The sequence below is a fragment of the Apostichopus japonicus genome, chromosome 8, assembly GCF_037975245.1.
Source record: "Apostichopus japonicus isolate 1M-3 chromosome 8, ASM3797524v1, whole genome shotgun sequence".
NCBI classification, from domain to species: domain Eukaryota; kingdom Metazoa; phylum Echinodermata; class Holothuroidea; order Aspidochirotida; family Stichopodidae; genus Apostichopus; species Apostichopus japonicus.
The window spans coordinates 39,987,755-40,002,592 of record NC_092568.1 but is presented as its reverse complement, the minus strand read 5'-3'; the positions used below and the strand labels follow the sequence as shown (position 1 = coordinate 40,002,592).

Genomic DNA, 14,838 nt, shown 5'->3' with positions numbered 1-14,838 from the left:
TGAATGTTAACAGGTGCTAACATAAACTTTATAATGCTAATAATATACAGAAATGGTGATTAGTGATCGTGCCATATTTCCCAGAAGGTGGGTGGGGGAGGGGCTGAAAGGAGATAGGTCACTGATTACTGTGTTACAGGAGGAAGCCAGGAAGCAAATTGATTGTTTTGACCTGGGGAAGTCTGGGGTAAGCAAGGGCTCAATGTGGTCTGGTGGAGGGGGGGGGGGGTAGCACCTGCATGTATGCTCTGGCCAAAACTACCAACCAGAAAACCCTCATATCATCTGTGTATACATTAACCTGGACTGACATTTTCGATGAGGAGAAATGCAAGGAAACCAACCATCCATGGAGGGTCATGTGATATGTGCTTGTAGCACTCAACTCATTATAGTACTCCTTGTATTTATTATTCTACAACTAATGTTCTGATCTCATAGCTCTAGCAACACAATTAAGGCTCCTTGCAGTTTTGCATGTAAACAAGCACTATTGATCTTTAAGAATGACAATAGATGTTTGAATATAGTAGACAGGATCTATATGCAGATCGAGCTTTTCATGAGGTGGAATATAAATCTCATTAACGTTAGCATCCAAGCCTGTGCAATTATTCTCAGATTTTCTGTCAATGCCTGCTACAATAATAGCATTAGTAGTCAACGGAACACTCATCTCTTCAAATTATCAAAGAGCTTAATAACATATTAATAGCACCCAGGAGCAGGTCACATACCCTCCATGGTAGGTACATATTTTCCTACCGTGGTCTGAACCTTCAAAGTCATATAAATATGATGATCAAAACAAATAAAGCTGAAAGCTAATAAACATGATGAATTTAAATAGCAAACAGACCATTTCCCAGCCAGCATGCCCAGTTGGGGCCCAATTGGGTTTCACTCGGGCTGCCAAGTGGGCCCCAATTGGGCTTCCCAATTGGGGCCCATTCAGATTTGTCATTCCGTTCCACACAGGACCCAATTGGGCCAAACAGATTGGGGCCCACGAGTGGCCCAAACTGGTCCCAGTTGGGCAAGACTGATTGGGGCCCAAACCAATCCCATACGGGGACCAACCGGGCCAGCTGTATGGGGCCCACCTGGGACCCATTCTGGGCCCCAATCGTTTTGGCCCACACAGAACCTATACTGTGCCCAATCAGGCTAACTGCATGGGGCCCAAATGGGACCCATTTTGGGTCCAGTTGATTGGGCTTGACCCAAGTGAAACCCACACTGGGCCCAACTGGGCCAACTGTGTGGTCCGAATTTTAAGCCCAGCTGTTTCACTGTGTCCCTTAAAATAGTTCAGTTATCTACAGGTTAACCACCTCTCAGCATTCGGGGAAAGTGGCTGAAGGCCAAGTTTCAATCACGACCATGGGATGGGGACGTAAAATAACAGCCCTGGGAGCATGCAGGAAGTGTTTGTAAAAGTCATAAGTTTGTCTCAGCGTGAAAGTGTAGTCGCCCCTATCATCCAAAGGACGAGAGAAGAGCTGGATATAGCTTGGTTGCACTTGTGTCCCACATATTATAGTAGGTTGTTGAATCAATAACACTTGAACCGTTCATGTACTGTCGTGGTACAGCAGAGATTAATTGCCTCAGAAACAAATCCAAATAAAAACAAATGTATTCATGTCTACATTCATTGAAATATATTAAGAAGACAACAATGAAAACTAAACAATAATTCATAAACTCCATAATTACATTTTAATTTAAAGAAAAAATATGAAACTCTCAGAACTGAAACTATATGCATCCTAATTGGAGGGAGCATTTTGGCATTTGGAGAAAGAATAGAATGTCCAGGCAAACCCTGCAAATGTTAACGATGAGGGCAAGATGCTATATATTGCACATACTTTTGCATTGCAAATGCAATGCTTATGTTGCTCAGGGCCAACAGTATGTATCCTCTAGATCAAATAGAATCATAAAAACATGAACTCATTTAAAATCGTGACCGAAAGCGGAACTTTTACTTTTTCTGGCAAGGTGAGAGTAAACATCTTCTATGTTTTATGACAAGATAATGACATAGGTAATAAAAAATATTGCTACAGTAAATCTGGAAAACACAAAAATATAAATGGATGGATGTACTCTAGAATAAAGAACATTGATGAGCAGGAATTAAGGTGTATAATCGTTTAATGTAGATACGACACTATGAAAAAGAATGGAATGGTTTAGTACTAAGCATAAAAATTCACATTAAAGGGCAAGTGTACTCAAAATGTGATTTATGTATGTTATCAAGCTTTAAAAATCATGCCAGTAGCTATCCATCCCATCTCTACACAGGGACGTAGCTAAGGCCTGATGATGGGGGGGGGGTGTAGTGGCTGAAATTCCAACTGGATGGATTTTGGAGCCAGAAAATTCCAACTGCTGCCTTGTACCCCCCCCCCCCCCGTACTACTCATCAACATTACCATGTGGAATGATGCGGAATTATTTTTCGATACATCTGTACCACTGGCCCTCACTACACAGTAAGCAACTGAGTATAGTTATCTGCTTGAAGGCTACATAGACTACTGACTACAAAAGCTATGTTAATGTAACGAAAGGGAAAACTTTTTTTTTCAACAAATTATATGCGACGACATAGTGAATTACCAAAAAATACAGTGCTTTTTACTAACACGCTTAATATTATTTTCCTGGGGGGGGGGGGGGGGGCTATTTATCACTCACATGAAACAATTTCAATTGTTCACTTCATTCCAGCTGAGAATTTGGAATGATATGAACAATTAAACATTTTGCAGAAAAATGTTTATGTTGAGTTGATGAGATACCATAAGTTGTTAATTAAACATTGTGCAGAAAATATTTCAATTGCTCAGATGGAATGAAGTGAACAATTGAACATTTCGCAGCAACATTTCCAATTGACGAGATATGATAAGTTGTCAATTAAACATTTTGCAGAAAAATGTCCAATTGACGAGATATGATTAGTTTTCAATTAAACGTTTTTCAGAAAATTTTTCAATTGCTCAGTTAAAGAAACTGAGCAATCCAACATTTTCTGATATTTGATAAGATTTTATTTTGCTATCTAAACAATAGACTGAAAAATGTCAATTTATGGGGCAAAGTTTTTCTTATGTTGATGGCACTTTTAAGCTTCCATAGATTAGCATTGAGTGTTTCAATTGTACATACCATAGTGCCAATGTAAGCTAGTGAACAGGGTCAACCCACCTAATAGCAAAATTAATACGTAAATTAACCAAATTGAAGCTGAACGTTGTACAGTAGTTCTAGGCATTTCTTTTAGAATATTCAAAATCATACAAAGTTTTGTTATGGTGGAGTATAAGGATCGCGAGATACAATTTCTCAATATGACAAGGAAAACGTGGTAAATATGACTGATTAAAGGTCAATTTTGACCGAAAATTTTAGGACACTCACAAATTACAAGAATATGTGAAAATTAGAGTGCGACAGTTGGAAAAATTGAGTGCGACAGAATATGAGCATTTGGAAAATTCCTAAGAAATCAAATAGAACGGCAACACTAATATTTGATGACATCAGTTCCAGGTTTGTAGCAATTCCTATGTTTTAAATTGTTATTCATAGTCATATAAACATGGAAGTTATAACCCTATCCGTTCTAAAATGTTAACATGTTATGTCAGCACTTGGGATTTAGATGATGTTTACACAAAATTATTTATTTCACATGTAAGGAATGTGTGGAAACATATTATATATATTTCAAAGGGAAATATAATACTTTTAGTAATAGCCAGGTATTGACATGAAAAATATGGTGTGGCCATTCTACTCCTATTAAATAACAAACTGCAAACAGTCATATCTTGGTAACTGAACATGCTATGAATATGGAAATAGGGCTACCGATATGATTTTCAATGCTCTAAGTATCAGATAGGTGAACTACAGTTTGAATAAATGCCCCCTTTAATCTACAAAAATGTAAAAAAAGTTTGAACATGAAAAATACATATTTACGAATGTTGAAATTGTCTTGCGGTTGATGATTGAAACAACGGATGAATAGGTTGACTGCGTCCAATTGATTGTCGAGATCGTGTTGACAGGCCTTGAGTTGTTCAGTAGTGAGTATTGGCGAAAACAGCTGCCTACTTTCCCGGAACTTAACAAAGGAGGCTGTAGGAATAGTAATAAAGGCAACAATAATGGGTGGGTGCTCTCGTTGAACAGCGTCCTTAAAATGTTGGAGACGTGAGATTAGCCGAGGAGCAGTAACTGGAGATCGACGGAGAACTCTGTGACCTGAAGAATTGCTGGCGAATTCCGTAAGGTTGTTAAATGCCTGCAGCACAGCGAAGAATGACCCAGTCGTTGGTAGGATAGTGTCGTAGCTTATCTATGGTATACAGAAGCAAGTCTGCAACAGTGGCTCCTCTTCTAATTACAAAGTCTATGCTACGTACAGGTCCTTCAGGCCTACGATAGTGATCGAAAGAATATGCCGTTGAATCGGTTACAAAGAGAAAATTAATGCGTGGTGATCCACTACGAGACAGGTGTATTTGAAAACGAACAAGGAGACTTATCTATGAAAAGTTTATAATAATACACCAACCGCGATTGCTCTGCAACTGTAAAAGTCTAAGTCTATGTAGACCGTAAGGATAGGCTGTCGCGAGTAATACACGAAATGACATGCCATTAGGTCTAGGCTAGTTGCCTGATAATGCTATAACTTATACTAGATTAAGGGTATTGTAAAACAAACCTCTGATCTAATAATTTGGATCAGTCCGTCTAGTAAAATTAAATGAAAAGTGGTCGGTCCTCCAATACACGAAAATACACACAGTGCACCGTCGCTCAGTCCAAGCTTAGATCGGTGGCGTGAGAATCTTTACGCCAAGCCGTGGTTGAAACTTCCAGAAGGTGGCGCGAAGTAGTAGTAGACTATAGGGTGCCTAGGCTTACCATCCTATGAACAGCAACCACGCTAGGCTACGCTGATAAACAATAATCACCTGCGACGCAGACAGGAGGTGATCGTTAGGCCAAGAGCTCGCGGAGCAGTAAACTACACGAGCGGGCAATGTCCGAACAAATATAGATATTAAGGGTTGAAGTTCCCGAGGTAAAGATATTCCTCTGGTGAGTCCCTTAGAATATTTTCCAAACGAGGAAACCCGTCACAGAAAGTTTACACTTCCGGAGATGAGGGTGCAAGTAAATAAAACTTGCTACAAATTCACCCAAATGAGTCACACCCTCACAGAAAAAAAATTGTTCAAAAAAACTCACCGAGTACCAACTCCTTTCAATTGTGAATTAAATTATTTTGATGAATTTCGTTGAATCATATCGGATTTCGGAAAGCGTTCTCAGTCATTTCTTTAGCTTTATTGCCGTAGAATGATCACGTGAGGGCATATGGAGCGCGATACGTATTGGTGGCAAAAAAACGCGCCTAATTCGGGAATCAGTGTTGCCAGTTGGCTTTGTCATAACGATAGTGCAGTGTGGAAATGAGATACATACATTGAAGTAGGTCAGCCGAAAGAGTGAAACCCAGGGGCGTACCGTACGGGGGGGGGGGTGTGGGGGGTGTTCGTGAGTTCCTCGGTAAAATCAAATATACTGATGACCTTCTTTCTTTTCTTTTTCTTTTCTTGTCAGTTTTTTCGGCTAACAATCTTACCAATTTAACATATTTTTCGCAGACTAACCTCATTTTTTCGAGCGAGATTGCTAACAATCAATTTTGGTCGGTAAATTTGGGTCCGTACACCCCCCCCCCCACTCGACGCAGTCACAGAAAGCCCCTGGTGAAACTGTCTTGCTCCCGAATGGGCCCGAAGCGTGCCATACATGAGGGCCAACCTGATCAAAAACCGAGTCTGTCCCAATTGGGCCACTACGTTAATGAATTAACTGTTGTCAAGGATTGGTGGCCTAAGGAAGAACCTAAGCTTTCCAAAGCAAAAAAACAAGTATGTGTTGAACATCTCAATAATGTTTTGAAGTATGTTAACCAGAAGGGCCAAACTGTATTGTGCCCAAATGGGCACTGAGTGGGCTGGCCCTGGCCCAACCAGGCCCAATTCAACCGAGTGAAACCCAATTGGGCCCCAGCTGGGCATGCTGGCTGGGTTTATTCGTCTACACCTTCTGTATTAGTTAGAATGCCCCTAACTTCCCCCTCTGATTAATGTTACCTCATAATTCTTTTCTTGTTCAAAGGAGGGGAAATACTGCAGGGTGGGAGCATTGTCCCATTTCTACTATTGAAATTTATGGTACACCTATTGAAACATGCAGCGTGCACCTTCCTTTATGCAAATGTATGTACAAATTCAACCCTGCTTTATTGGTGCGACTGGTCCCATGGGCATCAACCTGTTCAGTAAGCCATGTAAAGAAATGATTATTAAGTGTGATGATTGGCATTTTCATAATCAATAACAATCCAGCTAGCTTATCCAATTTTCCAAGAGAGGTTGGTCCATTATCAGGTTGTACTGTTGTGTGTTAATGGATAGCTTTCACCATAAATTCATTTCGATATGTGATAGAACCATTAAATAATACATTATTGGTCTCATTTAGGAAATCTATTTTAATTACATTACAATTGTCACAGAAAAATTGCCTTGACATTAATGACATTAAATCTTGGGTGCGCTGTTATTTATAGTAATAGAATTTTGTGCACAGTAATTAAAATTCATGAAAGAATGGAATAATATTAACCAGCAGTCCTTAGCGTAGCATTTGGCAATTACTAATATACAGGTTGTGAGGTATATTTGCTCAGCCGGTGTCCTATGAACAATAAAATCTGTCTTACAGTTATTAGATCTATGAGTCCTTTACACAGTATCAAAATGTCCTTCATTAAAAAAGACCCAATGATTACCCTGCAGAAGCAGCTATTAAGTCACTTTGGGTATTTTTTTTGCAAAGTGTAAGGGGAGCAGCTCGATATTCATAAGGTCCATTACTCATTAGTTTCATTGGTCATAAGGTTCATTGTTCATAAGATTTGTTATCCATAATTAGAAAAATGATTCTTCAGTCGTCAGGTTCGTTATTCAAAATTGGAAAAAGGTTCAATATTCATAATTGGAAGAAAGGTTCGTTATTCATAATTGAAAGGAAAAAAGGTTTGTTATTCATAATTGAAAAGAAGGTTCGTTTTTCATAATTGGTAAAGGGTTTGTTATTCATAATCCTCTAGAAATAAGGTTCAATATTCATAATCGCAGGGTCGTCATGCCCCAGTGCCCCTACATCTCACTGCCTAAAAGTGGAGGTACCCATTGGCAGTTTCAAGCTGTGCGTGGCCAGGGGAAGAGGGGGGTCACTTGCGGCCCAGTCGTGGGCTTAAGGGTTTTTACGACAGAAACTACCGAAAGTACGGCTACCACATGAATAATTTGCCGACTAGTCACAGCTGCAGCATGATCAATTAGCCCACAGGAGGACTTTTTATTACCTTTTTTGGGGAAGGGTGGGGGAGGGAAAGGGTCACTCAGCCCTGCTTATATTGTTGCTATTATTACTGTATGAATACTGGATCTTTTTCTGATTATGAAAAAAAAGATTTTTTTTGCTATGATGAACATCCAACCTTTTATCCAATTATGGAAAACGGACCTTTTATGCTTTCATGAATATCGAAACTTTTTTCCGATTATGAATAAACGGACCTTTTTTTAATATTATGAATATCAGATAGTCCATTTGCTCTTTGGACTGTAGACTTCAGGAATAATCAGCTGGCATACATCTTTCTTTAATACTGTTTCACTGTTCATATTTTCAGGATCTGGAGAGATGCAAATATTGACCATTCATTTAACCAAGCTCATCAACTGGATGTTAAAAGAGAGGATAGCGACTGTGAAAAACTAGGGGAGAGCTACATTTTTCATTTATCAATCAAAGTGAAGGAGGAATTAAACAACAGAGAAAAATTATCTGAGAATGCAGGATATGGAGGTGTTCATTATCGTAAGCGAGAGAAACCTAACCAATGCAGCTAGTGCAACAAAAGTTTTGATCGTTCCAGCGATTGGAAGACTCACGAAAGGACGCACACAGGAGAGAAATCATATCAATGTAGCTATTGTAACAAAACGCTTTCTCAATTTGGACAGTGAAGAGACATGAAAGGACACATACAGGAGAGAAACCTTATCAATGTAGTTATTGCCACAAATAGTTTGTTAACCCTGGCGATTTGAAAAAAACATGAAAGAATACACACTGGAGAGAAACCTAATCATTGTAGGTATTGCAAATGTTCGCTTGGTCTAGTACTTGAACGTCAATGAAAGAACTGTTACGAGAAAGCAACTTAGTTTTCTCGTGTGTATGTATTTTCTATCTAGCCTGTTTTACCTTTATAAATTGTTTCTTGCTTTAATGTTTAAACTGGGAGGTCCCTAGTTTGTGTAACTTAAGTTTGAGTTTATTGCTGGCTGCAAGAAATGGTTCTTCCTGCCTGGGCTGTTATCTGTCTGGTGGACAAGGCCACCTTTGTTCTTAGTATATGGGGAACAGTTGGGGGTGCATAGACAGTGGGGCGGGGTTGGCTATTTCCAAATTGGTCAGTTAATCATGTATAGGATTCTACACAGTTACAGGGTCGTTTATAATGTCGTGCAAGGAGCGTTTTTAGGCATTAAGTTGGGGTATATTTAATGTAAGTTGCTAGGCAGAATCTATGCTGAATTTGTACGTTGTATTAGGGGCTTAGGTTATTTTTGGCTTCTGCAGAGGATCGGGTTATGCACTCTGCAGCTGCGCTGTAACTGCTTGTGCCTGCGCAAGGTTGTCGCAGTGTAGAAGAACACAGGAGAGAAGCCATATCATTGTAGCTATTGTATCAAAGCGTTTGTACTATCCAGTCAGTTGAAGGACCATCAAAGAACACATACAAGAGAGAAGCCATATCAATGTAGTTATTGTAAGAAAAAGTTTGCTTGGTCTAGCAATTTGACGACCACCAAAGAACACTTACTGGAGAGAAGCCATATCAATGTAGCTATATTGTAGGTAAAATTTTGCTTGGTCTAGCAATTTGAAGGACCATGAAAGAACACATGCAGGAGACAAGCCATATCAATGTAGCCATTGTAAGAAAAAAGAGCCTAACTTCACACTAAGTCAACATAGAGATCTAACCTAGCCATCTGTTTATTCGCTCAAGTTGTGTCGCAAATAAAATAAAAAATATCCATGTAAAACTGAAATATTCGTCCACATGTTAGCCTAACAACCACACACAGTAATCAATCTACAGTAATCAATCTCTACATATATATACGTTTATAGCTCCATGATTTCATTAACCCGGGCTGTAGAGGCCTACAGTAATCAATCTTTAGATTCTCTGTAATTGTGTACAAGTCCTATCAAGGTATATATGCAGAGATGTACAGTGAGTGTTAAGTAGGTATTATTAGTGTTTGAACCATTGCCTTAATTTTGGTACTATGAAAGTTCCCATATAATGGTCTAGATACATTCATTTGAATAAATTTTCAGGCCCATAAGAATCATTGATTGTTGCCTATCCTAAGTTTCCTACCAACATTATGACCCCCTCCCTACAGTAATCAAACTGTAGATTCCTTGCAATCGTATACAAGTCCTATAAGTATATATGCAGAGATATACAGTGAGTGCATATCAATTCCTTAGCGCTCTTCCTTGTGCAGCGGCAGAAAGTCACAACAGTTACTACCCACACCCCTCGTTGACTTACTGTTAGGCCATGTTTTTCTTCACTGATAACAGTTCTTTCCTCATTTCATTACACTTTGTCTAAAACATCTTTAGAAAGGTGAAATTAATCTCTTCATATCTCTGTTGTTTCCTAGTTTCTATTTAGCATGGCACAATCGGACTTTGGGGGTTAAAAAATGTAAAAATACGTAACTTTTGAAAACCAAAAGTCACACGTAAAACACACATGGCAACATGTAGCGTCGTGTGGCTTTTGAAACTCCCATTTTTGAAAGTTCAATTGTGTCACTATAACACTGGCCCTCCTCTTTGTCTAAATTGAATATGCCATACAAATGAGTGACAGATTCTGTACATATAAAAATTATTGTGATTGGTTTAAGTTTTCAATCGGACCTAGGGGTAACAAATGAGAGTCTTCGTTAGAAAATATCGACCTTCTATAGCCCAACCTCGAGAGATGCTATTGTAGACGCCTGCGTGGTAGCGCCTAGTATAGGGGACTGTAACTACGCACTGTTTAATTGTTTATGTGTAATTGTATAAAAATTGGTTATTGTACTGTTAAGAACTCAAAATTAGTTTAAAACCACATTTATTGGTAGTTTTTTCACCCAAATTCCCATATACATTGAGAATGCAATAGTTTGCGTCACAGCAATATATAAAAAAAACCCGCAACAGAATGGCTCAGTCCAATCTTCCTGACCGCGTTGATCCACAGCGCTCACGTACGGGAGCGATGAGTCACACTTAATCCTTCAAAGAGCTTATATTGCAGTACTTTTTAGTGTCGTTTTGGGGGGTGAAGGAATTGATATGTAAAGTAGGTATTATTATTGTTTGGATCAACGACTTAATTTTGGTACTATGAAATCCCCACAATATGGTCTAGATACATTCATTTGAATAAATTTTCAGGCCCATAGGAATCATTGATTATTTCCTATCTTCAGTTTTCTACCCATATCCGGCTCCCCCCCCCCTGCAGTTATCATTCTTAAGATTCACTGCAATTGTATACAAATGCAGAGATTATTGCCTAGATCCTATATTCCCTACCCAGATCCTGACCCTCACCCCCTACAGTAATCAATCTCTAGATATATGTTTATAGCTCCATGATTTAATTGACCAGGGCTGTACAGGCCTACAGTAATCAATATTTAGATTCTCTATAATTGTATACAAGTCCTATCAAGGTATATATGCAGAGATGTACAGTGAGTGTTAAGTAGGTAATATTAGTGTTTGAACCATTGCCTTAATTTTGGTACTATGAAAGTTCCCATATAATGGTCTAGATACATTCATTTGAATAAATTTTCAGGCCCATAAGAATCATTGATTGTTGCCTATCCTAAGTTTCCTACCAACATCATGACCCCCTCCCTACAGTAATCAAACTCTAGATTCCTTGCAATCGTATACAAGTCCTATATGCAGAGATACAGAGTGAGTGTAAAGTAGGTATTATTATTGTTTGGATCAACGCCTTAATTTTGGTACTATGAAAGTTCCCATATAATGGTCTAGATACATTCATTTGAATAATTTTTCAGGCCCATAGGAATCATTGACTATTTCCTATCTTCAGTTTTCTACCCATATCCTGACCCCCCCCCCCCTGCAGTTATCATTCTTTAGATTCACTGCAATTGTATACAAATGCAGAGATTATTGCCTAGATCCTCTATTCCCTACCCAGATCCTGACCCCCACCCCCTACAGTAATCAATCTCTAGATATATGTTTATAGCTCCATGATTTAATTGACCAGGGCTGTACAGGCCTACAGTAATCAATATTTAGATTCTCTATAATTGTATACAAGTCCTATCAAGGTATATATGCAGAGATGTACAGTGAGTGTTAAGTAGGTAATATTAGTGTTTGAGCCATTGCCTTAATTTTGGTACTATGAAATCCCCACGATATGGTCTAGATACATTCATTTGAATAATTTTTCAGACCCATAGGAATCATTGATTATTTCCTATATTTAGTTTTCTACCCATAACCTGACCCCCCACCCCCCGGGAGTTATCATTCTTTAGATTCACTGCAATTGCATACAAATGCAGAGATTATTGCCTAGATCCTCTATTCCCTACCCAGATCCTGACCCCCACCCCCTACAGTAATCAATCTCTAGATATATTTTTATAGCTCCATGATTTAATTGACCAGGGCTGTACAGGCCTACAGTAATCAATATTTAGATTCTCTATAATTGTATACAAGTCCTATCAAGGTATATATGCAGAGATGTACAGTGAGTGTTAAGTAGGTAATATTAGTGTTTGAGCCATTGCCTTAATTTTGGTACTATGAAAGTTCCCATATAATGGTCTAGATACAATCATTTGAATAAATTTTCAGGCCCATAAGAATCATTGATTGTTGCCTATCCTAAGTTTCCTACCAACATCATGACCCCCTCCCTACATTAATCAAACTCTAGATTCCTTGCAATCATATACAAGTCCTATATGCAGAGATATACAGTGAGTGTAAAGTAGGTATTATTAATGTTTGGATCAACGCCTTAATTTTGGTACTATGAAAGTTCCCATATAATGGTCTAGATACATTCATTTGAATAATTTTTCAGGCCCATAGGAATCATTGACTATTTCCTATCTTCAGTTTTCTACCCATATCCTGACCCCCCCCCCTGCAGTTATCATTCTTTAGATTCACTGCAATTGTATACAAATGCAGAGATTATTGCCTAGATCCTCTATTCCCTACCCAGATCCTGACCCCCACCCCCTACAGTAATCAATCTCTAGATATATGTTTATAGCTCCATGATTTAATTGACCAGGGCTGTACAGGCCTACAGTAATCAATATTTAGATTCTCTATAATTGTATACAAGTCCTATCAAGGTATATATGCAAAGATGTACAGTGAGTGTTAAGTAGGTAATATTAGTGTTTGAGCCATTGCCTTAATTTTGGTACTATGAAAGTTCCCATATAATGGTCTAGATACATTCATTTGAATAAATTTTCAGGCCCATAAGAATCATTGATTGTTGCCTATCCTTAGTTTCCTACCAACATCATGACCCCCTCCCTACAGTAATCAAACTCTAGATTCCTTGCAATCGTATACAAGTCCTATAAGTATATATGCAGAGATATACAGTGAGTGTAAAGTAGGTATTATTATTGTTTGGATCAACGCCTTAATTTTGGTACTATGAAAGTTCCCATATAATGGTCTAGATACATTCATTTGAATAATTTTTCAGGCCCATAGGAATCATTGACTATTTCCTATCTTCAGTTTTCTACCCATATCCTGACCCCCCCCCCCCTGCAGTTAACATTCTTTAGATTCACTGCAATTGTATACAAATGCAGAGATTATTGCCTAGATCCTCTATTCCCTACCCAGATCCTGACCCCCACCCCCTACAGTAATCAATCTCTAGCTATATGTTTATAGCTCCATGATTTAATTGACCAGGGCTGTACAGGCCTACAGTAATCAATATTTAGATTCTCTATAATTGTATACAAGTCCTATCAAGGTATATATGCAGAGATGTACAGTGAGTGTTAAGTAGGTAATATTAGTGTTTGAGCCATTGCCTTAATTTTGGTACTATGAAAGTTCCCATATAACGGTCTAGATACATTCATTTGAATAAATTTTCAGGCCCATAAGAATCATTGATTGTTGCCTATCCTAAGTTTCCTACCAACATCATGACCCCCTCCCTACAGTAATCAAACTCTAGATTCCTTGCAATCGTATACAAGTCCTATATGCAGAGATATACAGTGAGTGTAAAGTAGGTATTATTATTGTTTGGATCAACGCCTTAATTTTGGTACTATGAAAGTTCCCATATAATGGTCTAGATACATTCATTTGAATAATTTTTCAGGCCCATAGGAATCATTGACTATTTCCTATCTTCAGTTTTCTACCCATATCCTGACCCCCCCCCCTGCAGTTATCATTCTTTAGATTCACTGCAATTGTATACAAATGCAGAGATTATTGCCTAGATCCTCTATTCCCTACCCAGATCCTGACCCCCACCCCCTACAGTAATTAATCTCTAGCTATATGTTTATAGCTCCATGATTTAATTGACCAGGGCTGTACAGGCCTACAGTAATCAATATTTAGATTCTCTATAATTGTATACAAGTCCTATCGAGGTATATATGCAGAGATGTACAGTGAGTGTTAAGTAGGTAATATTAGTGTTTGAGCCATTGCCTTAATTTTGGTACTATGAAAGTTCCCATATAATGGTCTAGATACATTCATTTGAATAAATTTTCAGGCCCATAAGAATCATTGATTGTTGCCTATCCTAAGTTTCCTACCAACATCATGACCCCCTCCCTACAGTAATCAAACTCTAGATTCCTTGCATTCGTTTACAAGTCCTATAGGTATATATGCAGAGATATACAGTGAGTGTAAAGTAGGTATTATTATTGTTTGGATCAACGCCTTAATTTTGGTACTATGAAAGTTCCCATATAATGGTCTAGATACATTCATTTGAATAATTTTTCAGGCCCATAGGAATCATTGACTATTTCCTATCTTCAGTTTTCTACCCATATCCTGACCCCCCCCCCCCCTGCAGTTATCATTCTTTAGATTCACTGCAATTGTATACAAATGCAGAGATTATTGCCTAGATCCTCTATTCCCTACCCACATCCTGACCCCCACCCCCTACAGTAATCAATCTCTAGCTATATGTTTAAACTCCATGATTTAATTGACCAGGGCTGTACAGGCCTACAGTAATCAATATTTAGATTCTCTATAATTGTATACAAGTCCTATCAAGGTATATATGCAGAGATGTACAGTGAGTGTTAAGTAGGTAATATTAGTGTTTGAGCCATTGCCTTAATTTTGGTACTATGAAAGTTCCCATATAATGGTCTAGATACATTCATTTGAATAAATTTTCAGGCCCATTAGAATCATTGATTGTTGCCTATCCTAAGTTTCCTACCAACATCATGACCCCCTCCCTACAGTAATCAAACTCTAGATTCCTTGCAATCGTATACAAGTCCTATAAGTGTATTGCAGAGATATACAGTGAGT

The 14,838-nt window shown here is 38.4% G+C and overlaps 3 long non-coding RNA genes across 4 annotated transcripts in view; 1 reads left to right on the top strand and 2 right to left on the bottom strand.

Annotated features, from left to right (window-relative positions):
* The window catches only part of LOC139971978 (uncharacterized), a 74,596-nt gene extending 62,358 nt beyond the window's left edge, over positions 1-12,238 (top strand). The window contains exon 3 of the long non-coding RNA XR_011794553.1: positions 7,811-12,238. This is a non-coding gene — a long non-coding RNA (uncharacterized lncRNA). The remainder of the gene's footprint in view (positions 1-7,810) is intronic.
* Positions 1-14,838, bottom strand: part of LOC139971994 (uncharacterized) — a 264,346-nt gene that overhangs the window by 196,966 nt on the left and 52,542 nt on the right. The window lies entirely within an intron of this gene.
* On the bottom strand, positions 1,650-5,974 carry LOC139971981 (uncharacterized). Its single transcript, XR_011794556.1, has 2 exons — positions 4,757-5,974; positions 1,650-4,164 (listed from the first exon to the last, which is right to left on the bottom strand). It is a non-coding gene; the product is annotated as an uncharacterized lncRNA (long non-coding RNA).